The sequence below is a fragment of the Peromyscus eremicus genome, chromosome 18, assembly GCF_949786415.1.
Source record: "Peromyscus eremicus chromosome 18, PerEre_H2_v1, whole genome shotgun sequence".
In the NCBI taxonomy this organism is placed as follows: Eukaryota; Metazoa; Chordata; class Mammalia; order Rodentia; family Cricetidae; genus Peromyscus; species Peromyscus eremicus.
Window position 1 is genome coordinate 6,223,922 of NC_081434.1, and position 24,344 is coordinate 6,248,265.

Here is a 24,344-nt window from a genome sequence, read left to right on the forward strand (position 1 = left end):
AAGCTACAAGCTGGAGGCAAATGACATATGTATGTGGTTCACATCAGCATTATGCATGCAGACTGCGCTTTTAACAAGTTCATCTGTGAAATTTAATCGCAGAGGTTTGACAGTCTGACCAGACATTTAGTAATCTCACAAATTGATCCCATGTTGTAATTGAAGCTGGGAAACTGAGATTTCCTATTCTGATACCCATGCAGATTTCTCTGACTGTGAGACAAAGTATCTTTTAAGAACACTCAATTTTATTTCTTTCAAGATAGAACAGAAGCACCATACCATATGAGTCCTAGAACCATGCTGAGCAAATCAACACCCCCAAACAGCCTGACCAAACCAGGTCTCCCATAATCAGTCTTCTCAAGTCCAGAATGCTTTAAAGAAGAGACCTGAAGCAGGGATTGCAATCAATAATTTGCAAGCATCCTTTGAGAAATGAATCTCTTCTCCTCCTCCCGCCTCTCTCTGTCTCTCTCTTTCTGTCTCTGTGTATCTCTCTGTCTTTCTCTCTGTCTCTCTGTCTCTCTCTGTCTGTCTGCCTCTCTCTCTCTCTCTCTCTCTCTCTCTCTCTCTCTCTCTCTCTTCTCTCTCTCTCTCTCTCTCTCTCTCTCTCTCTCTCTCTCTCTCTCTCTCTCTCTCTCTCTCACACACACACACACACACACACACCCCTTCTCATCTAAAATGTCAGTTTTCTATTAACAAGATGAGGAAGAGAGTGGAAATGAAAAGTAAGAGTGTAATACGTTTGTCACCAAAAAAGACTCAGCAATAGAAGCCAAGGTGAAAATGCCAAGAGCAAGCAGGCGCTTGACAAAGCAAACCTTTATTGACTTTGGATGAATCTCATCATACGTTATGGCAAGTCAACAGCCATGCTTAATAGAAGCAAACTATTGTGAAACTGAGTCTCATGAGTGAAAGGTGTGTCAACAGTTAAATCATCCATATCTCTAGAAAGTTAACATTTACAAGTACTGTTTCCTAACTTCCTATAAACTATAACAATTTTGATATTGTGTTTTAATTCAAATACTCAGAAATTTGAATTTTATGTTGTGTACCATATTTCACCAAAGGTCAGATTTTCCTGTACTGTACATTATTTCAAGATTTAACTGCTACGTGAGTTTAAAATATTGACAGATGTGTATAATATTCAATGTTCTTAGGCATTGAAGAAATTCTTTGCTTTTAACTTATAGTTATTACTTTGGCCCCAATTTTTCATATCTATATACATAATCTCTTGCCTTTATCTTTTCTCCTCCTTTTTAACTCTCTATATCTCATATACATGACGATACAGTACACACATATAGTGATGATAGAAAATTTAAATACCATCAATGTGTATTTTGGACTGCATTTATTCACTTGCTCTATTTATTTTTCTATATAAATAGTTTGTAAATATGAAAATAGCTTAATTTAGAAATCTACTTGTTTCACAGAGGCAGCTTTTCTCTATGGAAATATAAAATCAATCAAGCATAAAGGTAAAAAAAAATCAGTTAAATATTCACACCACAGAATAATACTTGGTTTAGTTACTAGATACTATGGAGACAATTTGGCAAACTGCTTCCTTGAATGACATTACAGCTGTTCCCAATGTCTACACTTAACTTATTCCACATCACCTGTTGAGTGTCTTTGAGAGTCTTGATTGAAATATTCCTCCTGGGAAAGCTTTACTGGTGAATTGTTTCAATACAATCCATGGAATAATGATTCCCAAATGCCTGTTTTTATCCCTTGGTCTGGATATCACACTGTCAACTAGATTTCTCTACTTGGAGTCTCTGTCAATGACTGTCACCAAGGAATCACCAAAAGGTAAGTAAATGAGAAATAGATGAGTCTGGAATTTTGCTTTTACTCACGTCTTATATTCATTTTAATTATCAATCCTCTTGATTCTCCTCCTCCTCTCTCTACACACACAATGTCACCACTTTCCTTACTAACATTAAGCCCATATAATCTTGTACCTCCATCTGGTCCCATATAGTTGAATATACTTAACTGTAAGCCAGACCTTTCTCCTTCCCTAAACTCATAAGACTCTTTCATAGCTCATCGGTGCCTAGAGAATAAAATCCAAATCTCCCACATAGAAATTTAAATTTCTCATAACACAGATTCTGGTTGCTACTACTCTGCTCCCTGGAATTCCCAGTCACCCACTTCCTTTCACGTGTGTTACCTCACCCTGAGAACGAGTTTCAATTCCAGAATTAAGACTTGATCTATCCTTCCAAGTCTTTGAATAAGCTGTTTCCTGTCTGTATTAATTACTGTTGATCTAGTCAACTCTGAATTTTTGCATATCATTCAAGTTATAAGTTGATAACATCCAAAGGTGAGGAACTTCTTGTTTCCTAAGGCAGTCCATTCATCAAGAGTTAATACTGAATATGTTATTCAATGGTCTTGGTTGCAATTCCTTAAAACCACACAAATATTTTTTTCTTCCCTTGCTATATCTTCCAATGATCAAAAACATATTATTTCTGTGTTTCTATTCTCAGAGGTTAATATCCACAAATCTAACACACAAATCTTTTTCTTATCCCTTGGGGTGAGAAATTGGGGTCTGGAATTTTACTGGGTATGCCCAGCTGAGGTGTGATCATTCTAACAGTAAGCCCAGCTCCTCCCTTCATATAAGGCACACCTCTGCCCAACTCCATGGTTGAAAGACAGATTTGACAAGTTGTGGATCATCCAACAGGGAACTGCCATTGTCTGTCTTCCTAGAGAGATGAGGGATTTGGGGCACAGCTGTGCTTTCATGCACCACCTGGTCATCATTCACAAAGCATTCTGAGCTCATTGGGGAAAAAAATACCTTCTACTTTACTTAACTGAATCTTCTTCACCTTACTCACCAAAATCAGAATTTTAAGTTGCATGGGAATTCATTCATCGGTGCTTTTAAATTCCCTGTGCAATTTGTAAAGGGTGTGAGGAAGGAAGGAGCTTTGGTAGAATATATACAACGCTGTAATCTGTACAAAGGCATATGTTTTTAAGTAGGAAGTTTGTCTCCCAATATAAAAATAAAAGCTTAAGGTCTCCAAAGTGTGTTCCCTTCAGTACAACCATCTAATCATTTTCTTTTTTCTGTTTTCTAATCGTTTTCTTTTTTCCAATGTATTATTAACTAATTTCAATGTATTCTTTCCTAATTTCATACATTCACATATAAGATATTTTGGACACATACATCCTCTAGTGCCCTCTAATCTACCCTCCCACTGAACCTTCTGCTCCCCAACAACTCCCCCTTTTCCATGTGTCATATCTCCTTGGGTTTTTTCTGAGCAATGAGTGTAAGGAGCATGCCTGTATGGGTGGAGGATTCTTCGCTGGAGCACGGACAGGTAACCAGAGGTGACACTATTGCAGAAGTTGACTTCCTTTCCCACACTTCTATTCTTCAAGTCCCATGAAGTCCTATTCTTCTTTCCTTAGGGAACCCCACATAATCAAAAATAGATAAAGTGTTGACTCCCCAGGTATATTTACTTTCAGCAAATATTAAGTCTAAAATGTTTTTTAACTAATGTGACAGAACTTTGGCCTTTGGCCATAACGTAAGAGATAGACCTGGGATCATCTCCACATATTTCACAGGGTGTACTCCATGGCCTAAGAAATTCCATCAAAATTCTATGACTCCCAACCAACATGACATTACAGTGTGTGAATACTCACAATTAACTTTGAGATCATAAGCACACTTTTTGGAGTAACATTCCCAAATATACATGTGGCTCAAATAGCATGGAATCATTTCCATCTTCTAGGTGCTTCATAGAACTAATTGGTGCCCGTTGTTCATTTTGTTGTGAAAATGTAGGCCAATTTGGAGAAATACAGCTCTGGTGATGTATTATCTGAAGTGTTTGCACTAATTTCCAATGACTCTTTAAGCAAATGCCAAGGCAGACACTCTTACTCCTGTGAAATTATTGTTTATGAAGTAAGCAGCTCTCCAATTTTAAACACCAGATTTAAAATGTACCTTTGGCTGATGCTGCAACATGAGCACCTAACTGGGTTCCTACCTGCTTTGAACACAGTGTCTAATTGATGTGAAAATTGTACACACATTAATCCATTTCTGTCTGCACCTCCTTATTAAAAAACTAATGTTATTACCATGATTACCAACTTCCTTAAGTGTTTTGCTTCTAATTGCCTCCTCATTTGAAATTTTAGCTTCTCTAGCATGAATTTCACTCACTCAGTGTCTGCCTTTCTCATTATAATAGTAAAAATGTTCACCTACTCTTAAGTAATATCAAATGCGGGGCTGGAGAGATGGCTCAGCAGTTAAGAGCACTGGCTGCTCTTGCAGAGGACCCTGGTTCAATTCCCAGCACCCACATGGCATGGCATAATTGCAGGTAATTCCAGTTTCAAGGGGATCAGAGACCTTCACACAGACATACATTCAGGAAAAACATGAATGCACATGAAATAAAAATTATTTTAAAAAGTTAAAAATAAAAATAAAAAAATAGCAAATGCAACATGTTATACCAGATTTTCCACTGTGGTAAATATCCTAGAATTAGTGAGTATTAAAGAAAAATAGATAGGAAAAAAAACACTCTTTTCACAATTCCTTCCATGTCACCTCATGACAACTCCCATTTTCTACATGTTTACAACGCAAAATTAAGTCAGTTGTGAAATGCTTAAGATGCCTTTCTAACCTTGAAGTCTAACACTTGCTCCATCCCTGACACAGGTATCACTGCTACCTCTTGGATGCAGCTTTCCCAGGACAGCTGCTGTCTCAGGGACCTTAACTTGTTCCTTCATCTGCTTAGAAAGCTTACTCTCCAAATGGCCATGTGGGTCATCCACTCACCTTCAAACGGTCAATCAAATATGCACATTTGCTCGGCACTTTCCATTTCCCCTCCTTTCCCCCACTGTGACCCAACACCACCATCTAATGTGCTATTTATTTCACTAATTTTTCATTTTTGTTGCCTTTCATGTAATAGGCAGGATCTGCTGTATCTTTGTTACCCAGACAGACACACGCATTGCCATTCCTATCCTGTGGTTCCTCAAAGAAGCAGTAGTTTAAGCACTGAGGTGGAGGTTATAGATTTGCAGCTCCAACTGAGTCTGCTGAGCAGCCAACCTTCAGAGAAGACTACCCCCATTAGGTAGTCCTGATGTAACTATTTCATCCCTTAAAAGCACTTGACAATGGGCAGAGGAGTCAGTTGAGATCCATCAAAAGAGGGAAGCAGAGGAAAGATGAGGCACAGGAGAGGACAGAGATGTTCAGACATGAGGAGGCTGTGGTAGGCCACTGATCTCTCAGACTGGGGAGGCGATGTGATGAGAAAAACCATCATCCTAATGGAAGTGATGGAGGCTCTGGGAACAGACACTCCAGCCCTACCGTCCTCAAGAACCAGAGTATGCTAACTTGAAGGAACTTAGAAATGGGTTCTCCCCAGACTCACCACAAGGAAGCACAGCCCTGTCATGGAAAGGTGATGCCCACCCTTTAATTCTCCCTTCACAAAACCCAGACAACAGATACTGTGTGCCACCTGTTCCTAGATGTATAATCTACAGACAATTAACGGGCATTGTATTAAGTCACTGAAACTTCTTTTAACTTCTGTGGCAGCAACAGAAAAGTAATACAACCTAGGAGAGCACAGGCCCTGAGGGCAGAAATGTTTATTTCTTTGGTTTTGTTTCATTGGTGTCTTTACTTGGAACTTTGAACAACTCTTCAAAACAGTAAACAATACAGCGCTTTTGAATTAGTATTTATTTGCCATATGTATTTGCTTCCATAAAATCTATATCTCAAAAGTAAACGAAATGTTTACCCAAAAATATATTGAAAACTGGTATTAAAGTGTGTGAACTGGATTGATTTGAAAACTCTTTATTAAGGAGTTAGCATCTCCACAAGTCCCACGGAGCAAGATTCAGGAGGGAATCAAATATCGAGGTGGTACTTTCTAAGATGCAGAATACAACTTGATCAGCAAGTGACCAAATCAGTTCATGGGGCTGATATTGGAAGAAATGAGGGCAAAAAGGGAGAGAAGGGGGAAGGAAAAAGAAGGAGAAAGATTAAAATGTAAGAAAGAAAGACAACCAAAAGTTCAGAATCCAACTTTAACTGCAGTCTGGCACATACAAATGTGTGTGTGTGTTGTGTGTAATGGGTCAGAAGATAAGATATATATCTTACTGTAGGTGCCATAATATAATTTATAAGCCACAGCCCTAAAGGTCATTTGCCTTTGTGCTGTAGACTAGAGTGCAATTTAGGCTCTGACTGGTAGAGAGATGAAGACAAATGGATGGGGATGTGCTGGATAAAAGCAGGCTGATCAAGAGAGGACCACGCTACTCTAAATGTGTATTTACATTTGCCAGGCAAAGTGAGCATGGAGAGTGAAGAAGGCATACAAACTGAGTTGTCTTCATGTAATGAAGTCAACTTTAATCTTCATGCTGTGTCCTCCCTTTGCCTTCGGTCTGGCACAGTACCCATGTCCCCTGTGTAGATCTACCAAGGCTGAGCCTTGGTATACAATCCAGCTTCATCTGGAAGGATCAACTTGAGGCTGTGATCAGCAAAACTCACAGGAAGCTGTTTCCTTCCTCCCTTCTAAAAACTGGTCTTCTCTGTCCTCTGAGGTTAGCTATGTATGAAGGTCATATTAATTTAGCTGTGAAGGAAGTTAACAATGTCCTTGGTACATACAGCCAGAGAGCTTGACACTGAATCTAGTTTGACATCTTCATGCCTTTGAAGATGACAGAGCCAAAGCAAGGACATTGCTAGTTTATTATTTTAATAACATTAGTCTCGACACTATTTGCCATTGAGTCCAATGTCCCCTCTATGAAGGATGCTGCATAGGGATAAAGAAAGAAACAATACTGCAAACTATTCATTTCTCTGTCTCAAGTGTATATGATACTTGTGGGCAAGGGTTATTCCATATATCTCTGTGTTGTCCACATTGTCTAGTATGGTTGGCTAAGATATCTAAGTTAAGCAGGGTTGATATAGTACACCGTATGAACAGCTAAGTCAATGCTGTATTTGCTTTTGTGTTTAAGTTAAGAGTATTGTTACTATGTGATACACTCTGAATTCTTAACATCTGTTCACTTTCACTGTATCACCTTTAAAAATATCAATTTTGTTTAAAGGTATATTTTAAAAATACAGAATTCCTATCTACTTAAGATATTTTAAGTATATGAATAAGGATAAAGTCACTCCAATTAGGTACAAATTATGACCCAAGAATTCATCCTATCCATAAGAAAAGTAGGTAGACTTTGGATACATGATTCCCAGAGAGAATATTTCTAATGACAATATAGAGCACCTTATAAAGTAAGCTTTTTGTCATGTTTTCCTTAGATTAAAAATCAGACCTAAGAGCTACTGACCCCTGTGATTTTGGAGCGTGATGTCCATACCAACAGATAAGAAATTGAAATTCTAAAGCAGTCCATGAGTGCCTTAGATCTTCCACAGAGAAAAAAAAATATTTCAAAACATTAAAAGAAATGAAGCATAGTCTGTTTTTTCCTGACGATCCCCACAGTGTTAAAGATATTTTCTCATATCTTACAAGCTCTGCAGCACCTTTCCCCCTGCTATTTTGTATTGTATAATTAGCATATAATTATGTGCTCTTTTACACTGGAGAGGCTATTCTTTTATTAATGACTCTAAAAAAAGTTCCTCACTATTTATCTTTGAAAGTGAGTTTAAAATAAAAGGCTCATATGACTTTTCCTTTCTTTTTAAATCTTAAATCTTAAAGGTACTGCAGGAGATACTTTTGCATGTCATAGATGCTCCTAATTTTTCTCCTTTAGCACGAGAAAGAAAAAAGAAGAAGATTTGGAAATAGATGTTAACGTCTTCTATGCTCTTGAGACTAAAGGGGTTTGAGAACAAAAATTTGATGTTGTCTCAAAGGGTATCTGTTCCTTGTCTTCCCTCTTTTCTGGGACAGAAAATAGGTTGGAACAAAAACAAAGCTGTCTGAACCGAGCATGAAGGTAGGAGCAGGCACAATGCACATTTGTAGTAAGGCCAATGAGGCTCCAAAGTAGTCAGATGAACACAGCCAGCACTGATTTGTAGTCAGTTCTGGAAGATGCCATTTCTCTCTGCTGAAGCCACGCACACGCCACCGCTGGATTTGGCTGACTGCTCTCCCTGCACTGTGAGACTTGCCCGAGCATTCCAGATTGGATATGGGCAATTATAAGGGAGGGTGGACACGACTGAAAATTTTAATCCTTTATCCAGCCATTTTGCTTGCAGTGAAAAATCCCATATGACCATCATATTTTACCTTAGAAACACATATACAGCTTTGGGCTAAGAGCAGCTTGCAAGCTGCTTTGTAACCTTTTCCAGTTTGTCTTCTCGGCATCCTTTTGCATCCAGAACCTGCCAAATCAGGGATAATGGCTTCATAGGACTCTGGCAGCCCCAGCTTCCTTATTCAAGACTGTCAAGTAAACAGCGGTAGCAATGAACAAAATAATGACTTATGCTTCTTAACAATAGTATAACTACTTATGCATGGAAGAAATCACCTCTGTCCAATACTCATTCCCTGGGGAGCACTATTGTGCCCCAAACTATCTAAGGGATGTTTCTTTCTTCCCTTGCTTTTTTACAATATTTTAGTGGGAAAGGCAGAGCTCATGGCATTAAAAACTTTGACTTTTTAATGGTAATATGGCAATATTTGACCAAATTGTCTTGTGAATTCAACCAATACTCATTCGTATTTGTGCAATTTTGACTAGCCAGGTAGACTATCATAGTATTCAGTTAATTGAAAGTATCTAAGGGTGTCCATGTTTTACAAGTTTTTTTCCTTAGAGTTGGAGAGATAGCTCAGTGGTTAAGGGCATCCACAGCTCCTACAGATAACCAGAACCCAATTTGGGTGACCCTACACCTGTAACCCCAGCTCCAGGGGATCTGATGTCCTCTTCTAGCCTTCTCAGGCATCTGTGTTCACATACCAACACAAAGACACATATAAATACACTTAAAGAAAATTTTAAATTATTAAAATGCAAGAAAAATTAAAATATTTACTTAAAACAACTGAGAATAAAAATGTTTCTTATAAAAGAAACAAAGGGAGAAATAATTTACTTTGATAAATCAAAAAGTTCCTTCTTTCAAGTCATTCTCTATTTTCCCTTATTATTTTCTTTCTAGAATTAGAATCCCAGCCTCAGAATCACTAGAGATCTTAGAAGCAATTCAATCTAAGCACCTACAACTGTATTAATCCAAGACAGTTGATGGGAACTCACTTCTCCCTTGGGCACTGGGCAGATGTTAAACACTGATAAACACTGTTAAAGTTACTGTTGTGTTCAAAATAAGTTCACTAAGTTCTTACTGTAAACCTCGCTTCTGATGTCCATTTTCCAGTCAGCGGAGAAGATGGAGGCATGGAGCAATCTAACTCCATAATTTGCAGCTGTTGGGCTCATTTTTGCTGCCCCAGCCTCCCTGAGCAACAGAACCAGTTGGATCTCCCTTCTGCCACTACAGGTACCAGCTGTTGGGTTAACCCTCAGATGCTTTAAGAAAACGACATGACAACCATAGATCATTTCCCTGGCACTAGAGACACTGTCAGTGTGGTCTGAAACAATTTTCTATCAGACTTTGTGTTTTCACAAGTTTCCAGGAACTCTAGATGACCCTGCAGAGGAGGACTTAAGCCATCAACCTATCAGAGGGACTAGTATGATTGATGTTAAGAGACAAGGTTGCAATTGGTTCAAAACATAAGCATCAATGACTGTGTTTGGTCCAAACACCGGGGCTATATAAGCTTGCTACTTAGGCTCACTTATTGAATTGGCTGAGAAACAACTCTCTGAGCTTCCTGCCCTGGTGTTACATCCCACTCAGTGTAAGGCTTTTCTTGAGTAGTCTTTTCCTGTCTACTTTCAGTAGTGAAGGTTGAGCTGGTAACGTGGAGAAAGAAGCAATAGAGGCAGATGAGCAATGGCAATGGATGTGAAGCACAGAGGTGGCCAAGCAGTCCGGGTGGCAGTTGAGTTGTAGAAAGGGGAAGGTGGACATTTGACTGGCAGCTGGGGAAGCAGTTTGGGCATTCACAGCAGAAAGATAAAGGACAGAAAGGGAGACATAGAGGAAGAGGAGAGGGGGGAGTAAGAGAGAGAAGAAGAAACTAAAGAAGGATAAAACGATACAAGGACACACAGAAGAGAAACTCAAGGCTGGCTTGAGTGCTGTGAACAGTTGAGGGCTATTTGCTTCTGCTCCTGTCTGTTCCCATTTACCTATGGTCACCACTTGTAGCTACCAACTATAGACACAACAAAAGCTACCAGGGACCTGGTCTTTGAAGAGCTTCCTGCTTGGCTACAGTTTTTTTTGTTTTTGTTTTTGTTTTTTTTGTTTTTTGTTTTTTGTTTATTTTTAATCACAGGACAGCAACGTAACCCTCAGCCTGATGATGGGTGACAATACATTCTCTAAGGTCCTCCATTGCCAGCTCTTCTTAGTGAATAAATGAAAGAAAACCAGAAAGTATTGTCCAATGACATGTAGTACCACACTACTAAAGCAAGCTATGGGGTCTAGATGTGGTTTTCCTGCCCAGAACCACTAATTCTTTTATCGGTCTTGTTTCTATGTATTGAAGTAAGTTCCATGGAGGTGAAGCTCAGTATTAATTTTGGATTACTGAGAGTTGGCCAACAGGGAAAGAAATGGCACCATCAGAAAATAATTTTTTTGAGAATTTCAACAGCATTGTCTTGACCTTTTCATTTCAATGATCCAGAAAGTTAAATATATTCTTAAAGGTCTACCTCATATAAATAGAACTGTAGGAAAATTTAATCATTATCACTTAAGAATATAATAAATCATATGTTAAAATTAAGTTATAGTTACAGATTAAGGGATCAATTTTGAGAATCAGGCTGTGGGGTTGAATCCTGGTCCCTCAGTTAATTACCATTATGACCTTGTGAAGTCACTTAACTTTGTGAAGTATTGGTTTACTCATCAGTAAAATGGAGATGAAAATATCATCTTTGTGGAGCTATTAAGCAGAGTAAATTAGATAATGTATTTAAAGTGCCTTGTTCATTATGCAGCATATGTTTATGGGTCCAATAAATGTTAGCTTGCCCTTGTCCACTGAAGTAATGAAAACATGGAATGGCTGTAGAGAGCTCACCTTTTTTACTTACTTATCTTGTCAATTTTTCAGAATCTCAAATCTTTAGCAATTTCCCATTAGTCTTATTTCTACTAGTATGAGGGGGAAATAATTTCATGGTAATAAATACCTTACAAGAAAATTTTATATTGGCAAAATGTTAACAAATCAGAATGAATGAATTAGAACTTTTACAAGCCCATTGAATAATAAAATTATCCTAACTGATCATGTACTTGGCATATTTTTGGAAATATTTCCCAAAATTTAGCCAACAAATTAGAATCAAGAATAACTGGCAAAACAACAAAGTATGTTTTTTATCTGTGCTATTCAAAACATGGACACATCTGTATACATCTAGCATCAATACATTGATAACATTAATTGACAGGATAGAATTTGTTGGAATGACATCAATAGAATAATTACTTGAAGATACTCAGAAATTTAAAAAAAAACTTTCATATCAAATAAATATTATTATCTAGCTTAGTGTTACTTTTTATAAAATATGCTTATACCATTATTTTGTTTTATTATTCTATTATTCAACTATAGTCAATTGCCAACTTTCCTTCAAAGAAAATTGAAAAATATAAAATTTTAGCTTTTAATTATACTTGTAATTATATATAATTATATACAATTTTTACTTATATATAATTATATTTAAAATGGAAATTAAATTCTTCCAGTCCAGAAAATTCATTTAGTCAATGGGGAAATTAAAAATAAAATCACTTCTCACCCCTCTCCCATCTTCCAGCAAAGTTCTCCCTGTCCTAAGCATTGTTTTGCATTGATCCTGAGATTCTAAATTGCCTTTCCATTACCTATTGCAATGACTACAACCCTTAACCCTTAGGAAACTAGTTAATGGTCCAAAGCTTAGGAAGATCAAAGCAATCATCACTTTTACAAAACAGAGAGAACCTAAGTTGTAAACAGATATGGAGCCATATGTAAACTATTCAGTCTTTTTCAGAATTTATTCCCATAACTCTTCAGCTGATGAATAGGGATTGTGGTCAGTTGTCTGCCATTTAGAATGCATCCTGATGGGGGTAGGGGGTGTTCATGTTGCTGGCAATATCTTATGAAGAAACAGTGCTCATTAACCAGAAAACATGGAGATGGATGGTATTTGGTAGAAGGTGATATTCTGAAATAAAAATATGCTATGGATAAGTGAATGAATGGGAAATTCACATTATATAAAACTATACTCTCATTCTACAACCACCCCTTCAGATACCACAGCGCATGCCCTGTTCTCCACTAATTCAGAGATCGCCTCCATCCCAGGCTTGCTGTCCACTTACCCTAGTTGTTTTCACTTTATTTCCCGATGAACAGCTCCATCCTTTCCGATCTGGAAGGACTTTACACTCCTCTCCCTCCAGACACGGCTGCATATGACACCACCATTTCTGTTCCACTATGGATGCTACAAGGAGAGAGAAAAATCAGCTCAATATTTCTATTTGGGATTGCCATGGGACAAAATTCACTGATCTAACTAATATAGTTTGTATTTTCAAGAACGTTTTCTTATATATAAAATTTTATTTTACCACAATAAGGACATATGGGATATATAATATTAATACATGTCTAAATGTTCAACAGAAAGTAATAACTTTACTTACTATGTTGAAGGATGTTTCAAGTGAAAACACAGACTTCATGAGACTAATATATTGAAAAGCCCTGCACCGATTTATATTAATACATAATAAACTATACCCATGCCCAGATGAATCAGTATTTTAAAGTCAACAAAGCTGCTACCCCATGAGCAAGCTGAAAATCAGGAGAGTGTGTGTAGACTTAATATGTTTTTCTCTTTCTCTTTATTATAAACAGTAATTTCTTCACAAGGAATAGGCCACATAAAACAGTTACTGTTTATGATGTAACAATCACCAGCCTCACACAAAGATTTATAATCTAGTATAATAATATGAACTATCAAACAAGGAAACCAATATTTACGTCCATCTCCATTGAAGTCATTTTATGTGAATTTTATCTGCAGCCAGTGATTTGTGTACATGGTGTTGACTTTTTTTTTTCTCTTATTCTTAAAATAAGAGAAATTCTTAAAATTCTTAAAAACTCTGTCCAGGGTTTTTGAACACACATTACTTAACCTTCTACAGCCATCTTGCATTTCCCAAGCAATTTATGCATCTGCTATCTACCAGGAAATGTACATTTCATGGCAACATTATCAGAAGCACACACTGACTGGAACCTCGTTATAATGCTGTTGTCACAGGACTATGTGAGATGTGATTAACCCTAGCTAGAGGTATTTATGTCACCCACAAAAAGAAAGTCCCCAAATCACATCTCTTCTGCCATGTGATTTACAATGTGGCCCCCTGGGAGTGACTCCAGTAGATAGCATTATAGGGGGGTTCCAATCCTGACTATGTTGTTACGATGAGCAATGGAAGAGGTCGCACCATCCACACAAGATGGAGCAGCTCGTGTGGTGCCTGCCACCTGCCCAGGGAAGCAGGAACACTTGACCGTTTGGGACCGCTCTTCTATCTTGTTCTTATTACAGCATCTGTGCAGGGCCACCACCTCGCAAGTTCCCGTTTTAACATGGTGAGCTGTGCAAACAGAAACAGAAGATTAAAAACAATGTTCAGAAAGCTTCGGACACTTCTTTTCCTGTTTTTAATTAGAAATACAGCGAACACAGCTCTATAATGGATCTGCCATGCATGGAACCAGAAACACAATGATGTTGACTCCATCATGCAGATTTTATTTCTTTTCTAAATGTGCTGAGACCATTTCTGTCAGTAAATGCTTGGTGAGGCAGGAACAATTAGTGATGAGATTAGAATGAGCTGTTACAGGAATCTGAAATATAGAAGCAATCTGTGGTGCTGTAAAAAAAACATATTTATTTGTGCATTTCATACCTGTCTGTTCAATCTGTTAATCACCCAAACGTAAACCCCCTAGAGGTGGTGCCCTGCAATGGGCTTGTTGAGGCAGGCCATACAATCAGAGCAGTGTGATGTAACAGTTGTGACCCTTTTCAGGATACAGGGTGAGACTTTGGCAGAGGACACCCTCTCCGGAAGCAGTGAACTTGTGTGAACACTGTACCCTCAGCATTTTCTGCCCAGTTTCCTTGGAAATAAACTAATTGGAAGAGTCTAAAAGTACCACCGTTTGCCTACATGTTCCAGTGAGTGTCGGGACCCACACACTCATTCCCCTTTCCATTTTGCCTGAGGGGACAACTGCCACCCCATGGCATCGACCGCAGGCAGAACGTGGATGGCAGTCAGCCACTTGGAAAGCCAGTCTCACAAGCCGCCAGGCTTACATCACCATTTTTCTAACCTCAAAGCAAGACAACCAACAGAGCCTTGGGGATGATTGAAAATGCATGAATCTCATGACTCTGGTTTGTCTACATCAGTACTGCTCTCTCTCCCCACATTTCTTCTCCAACGTATTGTCCTGACTGTGGCATAACAGATCACAAAGTTCCATCTCCTAAGATGAAGAGCAGCTTTAGAAATAAAATTAAGCATCTACTAAAAGAATATGCATTCGTAGAACATTTTAATGTAACATTAAAAGGGAAATTTAAATAGGTAGGAAATCTGGTATAGTTTAATATTATAAACACCTTGGACCTCCTCTCCCCATAAATAAGATCCGTGCATCAAGCATTTATATCAACCTGCCTGTTAGAGATGAGCAATGGAGTTCGCAGGTTAGGTAGCTTGCTTAAGCTTTTGGGGAGTGAAAATCTTATGTAGCATAACTTCTTATCCCTCCACATAAAACCAAGAAACTGAGGTGTGACATACAATTTTGAGAGATACTTCTCAGAACAGTCAGGAAAAGGGTGTGATCTCCAATGCCACAGATATTTGTGTCACTGTAAACGTAATGGGAGAAGTTCTTTATGTTTGATTCAACTGCATGGATTTAAATAGACACTAAAATATAAAAGACCCAGACTTCCAGCCCAACCCTCTTATGTTCTATAGTGTTCTCGTGGTTGAGCATGAGTCAGTCGCTCTTAACTTCGCAAATACACGATGTTTTGTGTTTTAATACACAGATTATACTGCCTGATGCACTGTACCTGGTGACAGTTAAAATGAATGAATACCACACATCACAAACTTCTCTGAGAACTGGGGACATGATAAATTAAAAGGACAAAGTCTGTTCCTGTCCTCGGAGAGCTTATATTGCTGGAGAGAAAACAAATAATAAACGCCCAAGTAAATTATGAAGTAAGTAAATATTTGAAGGAAATCCAGTGCAGAGATGTGGTTGAGAGTAATTGAGCAGGGGAGGAACTCACGTCTACATTGGAATGTTTCAGGGTACTCTCTAGTGTGGATGTAGTTTGAATGACAGGCTGAATTATAAGGAAGCAGTACCCTTTATAGGGACCTAGGGAAGGAAAGAAAACAGAGAAAAGAAACGCAGTAGCCTGTTTCTGAAACTGGGAAATGTTCTCCTGTGCTGATAATACGGCCAGAGTGGCTGGGATGTGAGTGGACCAGGGAGGAGCTGAGGGAGAAATGTGGGGCTCCTGTGGCATCTAATACAGGTTAGCTGTTGCTTTTCATTTTTTAGAAGGGAAAGACTTTGGATAGGACAGGCATCGTCATGCTCAGGCAGCTCAGCAGTACCTGATGTGAAGAAGGTGAGGGTGAGTGGCTATAGGATTCTAAGTGCTAGGAGGTTCAATTAGATGGTGGGCTGTAACAGTTATGGGGGAGACCAGCGGGGGAGGGATGTTTCAGTGGAACTCTTAATCATGAACTGAACTGATGGTCTGCTGGGCAGTGGTAGCTCTGAGCTTTAATCTCAGTACTCAGGAGGTAGAGGCTGGTTGGTCTTCATGTTCGAGGCCAGCCTGGTCTACAGAGCGAGTTCCAGGGAAGCCAGGGCTACACAGAGAAACCCTGGACTTGAAAAACCAAAAATAAATAAATAAATAAATAAATAAATAAATAAATAAATAAATAAATAAACAAATAAATAAATAAATAAATAGTTGATGGTATAATGGAAAAGGTCTAAAAGTGGGGGTAGGGTTGGCAGGAGATCAGTGGAGGGAGAGGAGCATTATGCTTGTTTGGGCGCTGATAAGTGCAAGGTTGATATGATTATATGTAAACAAATGAGGGAACTATTTATGAAGTGGAGCTTAGAGGAAAGAGTTGGGCTGCAAAAACACACAACCCTGAGAGCCTAAGTCTACAGGTTGTATGGAAAGCTAGAAGCTGAACGAGACTCTTGTGGGGATGTGACCCACACAGAGGAGGGAAAGGAAATGGGAAAAGGAAGTGAGCACTAATGGTGGATACAGGATGCGGAAGACTGCAGGACTGAGGGAGGCCAATGAAGAAAAGAAAAAATGCATAGAACAAGAGCACTGAAGAGCAAGGAGTGAAATGTATCCGAAGGCAGGGATTGATCTGTCCTGTCAAACCTGCTGAAGATCCAATTAAATGAAAAGAAGTAATTGTCCATTTAGAAAGCAATATGCCCTGGATCACTAAGGCAATCCCAGGCAAAGAGAATAAATCTTTGACAAAGACATCAAGAACGCATGAAGGGAAAATGCGGTACTTTCAATAAAAGGTATTGTGGCACCTGAACACCCAGAAGAATAAAATTAGAACCTTACCTTACACTACATATAAAAAGCAACACAAAATGAACCCAGGACTTAAATGTGGGACCTAGAAGTAAAAACTGTTAGAGTAAAACATACACTGAGAATGTCTATGATGTTGGTCAGAGCAATATTTGCTTTTTAGATATAACTGCTGTGGGATGTTCTGTATGCTGTGAAAATGTGTTGCTCTGATTGGTTGATAAATAAAATGCTGATTGGCCAGTAGCCAGGTAGGAAGTATAGGTGGGATAAGCAGAGAAGGAGAATTCTGGGAAGGCTGAGTCAGGAGACGCCAGCCCTCTGTCCAGGGAGCAGCATGTAATGGCACACAGGTAAAGCCATGGAACACATAGTGACATAAAGATTAACAGAAATGGGCTAAGTTTAAGTGTAAGAGCTAGTCAGTGGTAGGCCTGAGCTAATGGCTGAGCAGTTTTAATTAATATGAGCTCTGTGTGTTTACTTGGGTCTGAGCAGCTACAGGCCAGTTGAGACACAGGAAAACTTGCAACTACAGATGACATCAAAACCACAGGCCACAAAAGCAAAGATTAAAAAAAAATAGATGATAGCAAACTCAAAAAAACTGTGTGGCAAAACATAATCAAAAGAGAAAAAAACTGATGGAGTAAGCTAATATTATCCCAAAAAAGGTGATTCTAATAAGTAAAAGGGCTAATAATAGTAAATGGCTGATATCCAAAATACTTAAGGAGCCTAAACAACTCAAAAGCAAGAAAGAAAGCAATTAGCCAAATTTAAGATAGACAACTTATGAGAATAGAGATTTATCAAGAGAGGATGTAGACATGGCTAACAGGGATATGGAAAATGCTCAGAATCTTTAATTACTCATGTGATATAAGTCAAAACAGCACGAGGTATCATCTATGTTGAAGTTATTATCAGAAGCAAGTGTTGCAAGGTGTTGGCATGTGGAGGAAAGGGAATGCTTGGCTACTGTCACTGGGGATGTAAATGGTTCCAGCCATATGGAAAACAGTGTGCAGGAACTTCAGACACAAAAACTGAACTTCTGTTTGATCTAGCAACCCCAATGTAAGGATACATTCAAAGGGAATGATGTTCATATGTTGAGGAAAACTCTGTGCTCATGTGTTCACCATAGCTTTATTGACAATAGCCAAGAAATAGACCTAATCTAAGTGTCCATCAGTGGGCAAACAGATAAAAAAAAATGTATGGTACATATAAATGAAAGGATGCTCTTCAGTATAAAAAGAATGTAATCATTTTTTTACAATATAGATGGACCTCTAGAATACTGTATCTTTGAGGGAGGAAGCTAGGCACAAAAAACAAGAGTATGATCTCATTAATATGCATGATATGAAGAACTGAGGGGAGGATAACAGTAGTTACCAGGCACTAAAGTGGAGAAGCAAATAATGTTTGTCAAGGGAGACAAAATTTAAGTTAGAAGAATGAATTCAAGAGATCTGTTATACAACATGGTGATTATAGTTAATGATGTATTATATTCTTAAAAATGTCTAAGAGAATAAATTTTAAGTTTTATTTCACAAAAAAATACACAAGGAAATTCACGTACTAATTGATCCAATACAGCAATTTCAGAAATATGCTTATTTTAAAATATCAATATGTACAAGACAAAATCAGTCAATTTTGTCAATTAAAATTAGAAGAGTAAGTATAGTAGATAAAGCATAAATTGAAATCATAGTAGATGGATTCAAATCTGGGCTCCTTTGTGTAGCTGTTTTATCTGAAGCAACGTATCCACTATCTCCAGACAGTAGTTTGCTTCATCTACATTAGGGATATTATCTACAAAAGGTTAATTTAAGGATGAAATGAGGTTATATGTAGAACATATTTAGAACATTGTTGGTCCTATAGTAGACATTTTTGTAAGTTATCTGTTATCATTTTGACAATGGTTATAGTCAAGTACTGACTACTTGGCTTAGGCACAAAACATGTTTAATGGTAGGGGAAAAATAAAAGCATACTTGAAGTAAGCACAGTAAAGAATAGGTATGAGGAAAACAAAAGCTACTGGCAGGAAATACAGTAGAGAACAGGAGGTAAGATTGTAGAGAGAATAATAAAAATTTCTTTCAAAACAGATTTCTGTGAAAGTGAGAAGAGAATAGAGCAATTGCTGAAAAAACTGTGAAACCAACAGAATTTTGTAAATGGATGCTAAAAAAAAAAAAAAAGCATTCTCATTTTCTGACCTGTCTATTTGGGAGAGAGAAAACGACAGCACAGGAGGGAAATGGGCAATCGAAGAAGAATCCTCTCAAGGAGGAAGAAGGAAATGAGATTCAGGGTACCTAGGGGGAGGTCACATTAATGTGATATGGAGACATAATTCACATTAGCAAGACTAAAGGGGAAAGATGTGTGTCTGGAGGTAACGAGTAGTGAGCAGATTGAGCAAGGAGAAGCTGAGGTGCTTGGACACTTGATTTCACCTACTCTTCCTATGAAGGAAGAGAATTTGTTTTGAGAAGAAAAAGGGAGAGCATGAAGCAGGTATCCACAGAAATAGAAATCTTCTGGGAAGAAGAAGTGGGCGTGGACAGGGATTTAGTTTATACACACGATCACTTGCAGAGAACATGCGAAATGAAAAGTGCCTGCGTTTACAGAGCAGGTGAGGCAGAATGTCTGTGTGATTACAGATTATTTGGGATGCTGGAATTTGGGTAATGATTTAGGAAAGCAGAGATGCACTGCAGTAGCTATACTATAAGGCTCCCCAGATGTCTCTCCCAGGAAGGCTGGACCATTTCATCACAAAGGAATACATACCACTCTAAGTTCAAAAGAGCTCCAGAGCTTGACTTCAGAATTCCTAAATTTTCTTTTGACCAACTCCCCCACCCCATGCTGATCTATATCTTTCCTCTTGACTTCTCCGTTCATGGTCCACACAACCTGGAGCTGCTGCCATGACTCACCAGCTACCCTGTAATACCTTGATTAAATGCATTTCAAGACTTGTCTCACGAATCCTCAGGACCAATTTCCCTGTGACTAACCAGAATCCATTCACCATTGCTGCCCACTCTAAAAGACCTGTGGTATACTCTTGGGTCCTCTGCTTCATTCCTTTATTCCTCCCCTTCTACAGTAGATAGGTGCCCCTCATAAACCTCCTGACTGATTCCCATATGATATTAACTCATCCTTCCCCTTCAACTGCTGGCTCTGCTTTTCCATCCCAGAACAGTGGTACCTTTGCTACCATTAGAGCAGCCAAAATAACCTGGTGTGATCTATACCATTTAGGCTGTAAGAGTTGGGAGGTATTAGACAGGTAGAGCCGGTCACCAGAATCAAGATCTAAGGAGAAGTGGAGATGGAAGAGTGGTTCTTGAAGGTACTATGATCAAAAGATTGTAGACTTTGTCTAGTTAGATATTATGAGGGCTAAGAGTCCAGAAAAGGAAGGTGAAGCAACAGAGAGGAGGGATGTATGGTGACAGACCTGCCAAACATTAATTCAAAGGGGTTAAGGTAGAGAGAGTCCATCAACAAAGGAGGAAAAGAACTAGAAGAGCTGACCAAGAGAGTCTGAGCTTAAGGACGAGCTAAGCTGCTCAAGAACAGCCGGGACATGTGCTGTTTCCTGAGGACTGTGTCTATAGAGAAAGTGAAAGGAATACTTAGTATCTCAGGAAGTAGTCAGGTATTGAGTACTATATAAATGAAGCTAAGTCTGTTGTTAGATGGTAGAGAGGAAGATACAACAATAGGGATGATTTGAGATAGAAGGATAGGATTGTCTGCTTGTGCCCTCTCACGCCTGCTGGAGAAAGCTTCTCGGAAAGCCTGGGAAAGTGTCCATCAATATGAAGACATAGTTGGGTTGATGACAGGGTGGTATATGAGCAAAGCCATTCTGCCAGTCTTGCCCTAGAACATGTCCTTAGGTTTGGTAGGTGGGAGAAGGAGGCGGTTGGAGAGCCCTTTAATGGGAGACCTAAGAACAGATAATGCACTGAGGGTCAATGCTATGAAGAGTCTGTGGCAACATGGGGGCATAGAGGTAGATTCTAAGTAAAATGAACAGTGATGGATATTTCACATGAAACTGATTATGCATAGCAAAAAAGGAGAGCTTGCTGTAGGCCAAAAGGGACAATGAGACCATCACTGAAGACACAGCAAGAATCTTTAGAATGGTTTCCTTTTATCTAGTTAGGGGGCCTCATCCGGGGGTGTAACAGGCAAACCTGAGAAAAAGGCTGAAAGGATAAGAGAATTAACAGTGGAGACAGTCTCTAAGTCAGTGAAATCAGAAGAGTCCTGAGAGAGACTGCAAAGAAAGGCCATCTACATTTTGGAGGAGAGTTCCAAGAGTGAGGATAAGGTTCAGCAAGTCCTAAAGAAGTGAAGGGTAGGATAGAATACCTGGGAAAGTACTGTTCAGACCTAGCTAAGTTAATATTTAAGTGCCCAAGTGAATGCAGAAATGTCTTGGCAAGACATTGTTGGTGCAAGAGTAATAGTCAAGAAAGTGTCTTTGAGATCCAGTAATGAGAGATGAGAGGTGAAAGGTGAAATGTGGGATAGAGGGTGTAAGGGTTGAATACCATCAAGTGAATAAGAATTACAGTTTGACTGAACAGGCACAGGTCTTGGACTAGGCAATGAGAGCTGTTTGGTTTTTTGACTGCCAGAATAAGTGTGTGATGGAGAGAATTATTAGGAAATAAAATATGAGTTTTGAGAAATGTGATAATTATGGGGTTAAACATCTTGAGTCCCTCAGGAGTGAGCAGATACTGGATCTCACACACAAACGCAGAAGGTGTTATAATTGATCACATTAAAGAATGGTGGGTGATGATAATGCAAGAGGAGATATCTTAGACCTGGGGATAAACAGATAACAAGAGAGTAGGGGTCTCATTAAGGAGGATGAAAGTCTGAAAAACAGAGCAGAAGGAAGGGAGTCATTGTGTGGGGGACTTGCAATAGAAAGCTAATAGGGACATAGGATTTTTGGAGAGGGTAACATTCCAGGAGAAAGGTCAGATGATTGGGATTAACAATTCAGGAATGGAATTGTAAGAGCTAGAGGATCAGGGAGTTTTCTGTGAGATTGTGTCTCCCAGGAATGTCAGAAGCTACACCCACAAAGTTCCATCAACATGATCTTTCTAAACATGAGCTGAACAAGGATAATACTAATAGATATGCCAAAGTGGACCAGGAAAAGCCAAGAGACCTCAACCCTACACAAAGAACTACAGGCAACTCAGGAATGCTGAGAGTGGGAGAAACAGTCTTCCCAAAGGAGAGGACATGATGTGGTTATCCAGGATCAAATGGCCAACCCTGAAAACATCCATACATGTTAACATTTTAAAGACTAGGCAAGTTGTACTTATGTACTGAGGAATAGATAGATTAGATAGATAGATAGATAGATAGATAGATAGATAGATAGATAGATAGATAGATAGATAATAGATAGATGATAATGATAGATGATCGATAGATAGATAATCAATCTTGCATTCAATGTGCAGTGACAAAAACATCCACTTTTAATATTCTAAATGCTATAATATACAGCACAGAAAGTGAGATATCTAAAAAAAATAAAAAAGGAAACATCTAGAGTAATTTAATTCACCTTAATATGTGTTTGCAAATGTACAAATCATTAGCTATGTATCTTAACTTCCTATTATAATAACCAACTTCTTGGAGACAGAGACTAATTTTTCATGTACACAGCTCAGCATGTGTTATGTGTTCCATAAATGGAAAATAAGCAATTTAGGAAGGAAAAACTAGTGCCTGTAGTTTTCCTCTAAAAGGTTAATGAGATGGTAGGAAATTCAGACTAGAATTCTTTATGTATTCTCAGACAAAGCTCATGATCAACTAATCTAATATTAAGGCTTTCCAAATTAACAAAATAGGCTTCTCGGAAGATCAGGTAGCATCACATGAAAATGATGAAAGAGCTCTGGAGAAGATTTAAATAAAAAAGGAACAACTTTCTTCATGTCACAGTTCCAAAGTCACCGACACATGCACACGTATACGCACGTGCGCGCACACACACGCCCTTGTTATATTTTCTCTCCATTCATAAACTGCATAAGCAGAAATGTCTTCAGGACTTCTGTGAAATCAGACATGTCTGGGTTTCTTGGACTCCTTAACATGGCACACAAAGTTTGCCAGCTCTCATGAGGTTTTGATCCCACATCTCACTTGAGCAATGGGACCTTCGTCCTTATGCTTTTCCCAGAAACATGTCCTTAAAAGGTTCTCTTGCATCACAAATTAAGATCCTAACCATTGTGCCCTGCTGTGAGGACTAGTACCTCCAGGCATGGTGTTTAGTGAGACTTTTACCAAAGCCTTTATTTCCAACTGCTGTGTTGTCATACTAAAATGCACCTCCAGAAGAAAAAGCACAAGTTAAAATGATTTGGCTTGTATGATTAGATTTTTAAATTACATATGATGTATATATATATATACACAGTAGTAGTCTGGGTATAACATACACATGATGTGGCCAGGTTTGATTTGTTAGCTGTGGACCCAACCAAAAACAAATGGAGGATAAAATGAATTTACATAAAAATGATATTTATATGAATCTTTCACCTTTAGTCATAGTCACAGAACTTAAGCTTAATATTTACAAGCAAGAATATGTACACCAGATTCTATATGTAAAATAACTCATACAGCCTGGGAGCTATTTGCAGACTGATAGCACTTGCTAACATTTTTAAATATTTACTATTTGTCAATCATTTCATCTTATCCAACAATGAACACCAAAGGGGAAAATTACTATTACCCCCAGTTCACAGAGAAAGAAATTGAGACAAAGTTATGTAAAACTTCTCAAGATGGAACAGCTAATAACAGATAAATTAGAGTCTTCACCCTGCTCTAGACATCATGGCCTTAATGATTTCTTATCGTGGCTCTTCTGAGGTACTCTAAATACACATCCCAGATTAAAATTCTAGATCTGGAGGATACATGTGTGGTAACCACTAAAGGACATGGGCTCCCACTGAGAAATGATTGAGTTCAAGCCCATCTTGACCTATTCTCTGATAACACTTTATCCAAGTTCAATTATTTTGCAAATAATGGGTTTGATTATTTCTAGGCTCACCCCCTAGAGTCCTTATATAGACTGAACAAGCTAAGTCCTAGGAAGCTCTTTTTAAAACGCTATAATACTACTTAGGAGTTAACAATGTTTATTTTTATCATTAGTGAAATTAACATATATCAAAATGATGACAGGCACAGAAGCAAAAAAAGGCATAGCTGTAGAGAAAGTTATCTACATTGTATAGAAGTTCTAATTCCACCTTTCAAAAACTCTCTGTACACTT

General features: G+C 38.4%; 1 long non-coding RNA gene across 1 annotated transcript in view; it reads right to left on the reverse strand.

The window, feature by feature from the left end:
- LOC131895075 (uncharacterized) overlaps window positions 1-13,892 on the reverse strand; it is a 36,086-nt gene extending 22,194 nt beyond the window's left edge. Inside the window, exons 1-2 of the long non-coding RNA XR_009375092.1 lie at window positions 13,748-13,892; window positions 12,599-12,723 (exon numbers count right to left, since the gene is read on the reverse strand). This is a non-coding gene — a long non-coding RNA (uncharacterized LOC131895075). The remainder of the gene's footprint in view (window positions 1-12,598; window positions 12,724-13,747) is intronic.
- Window positions 13,893-24,344: the final 10,452 nt, after the last annotated feature.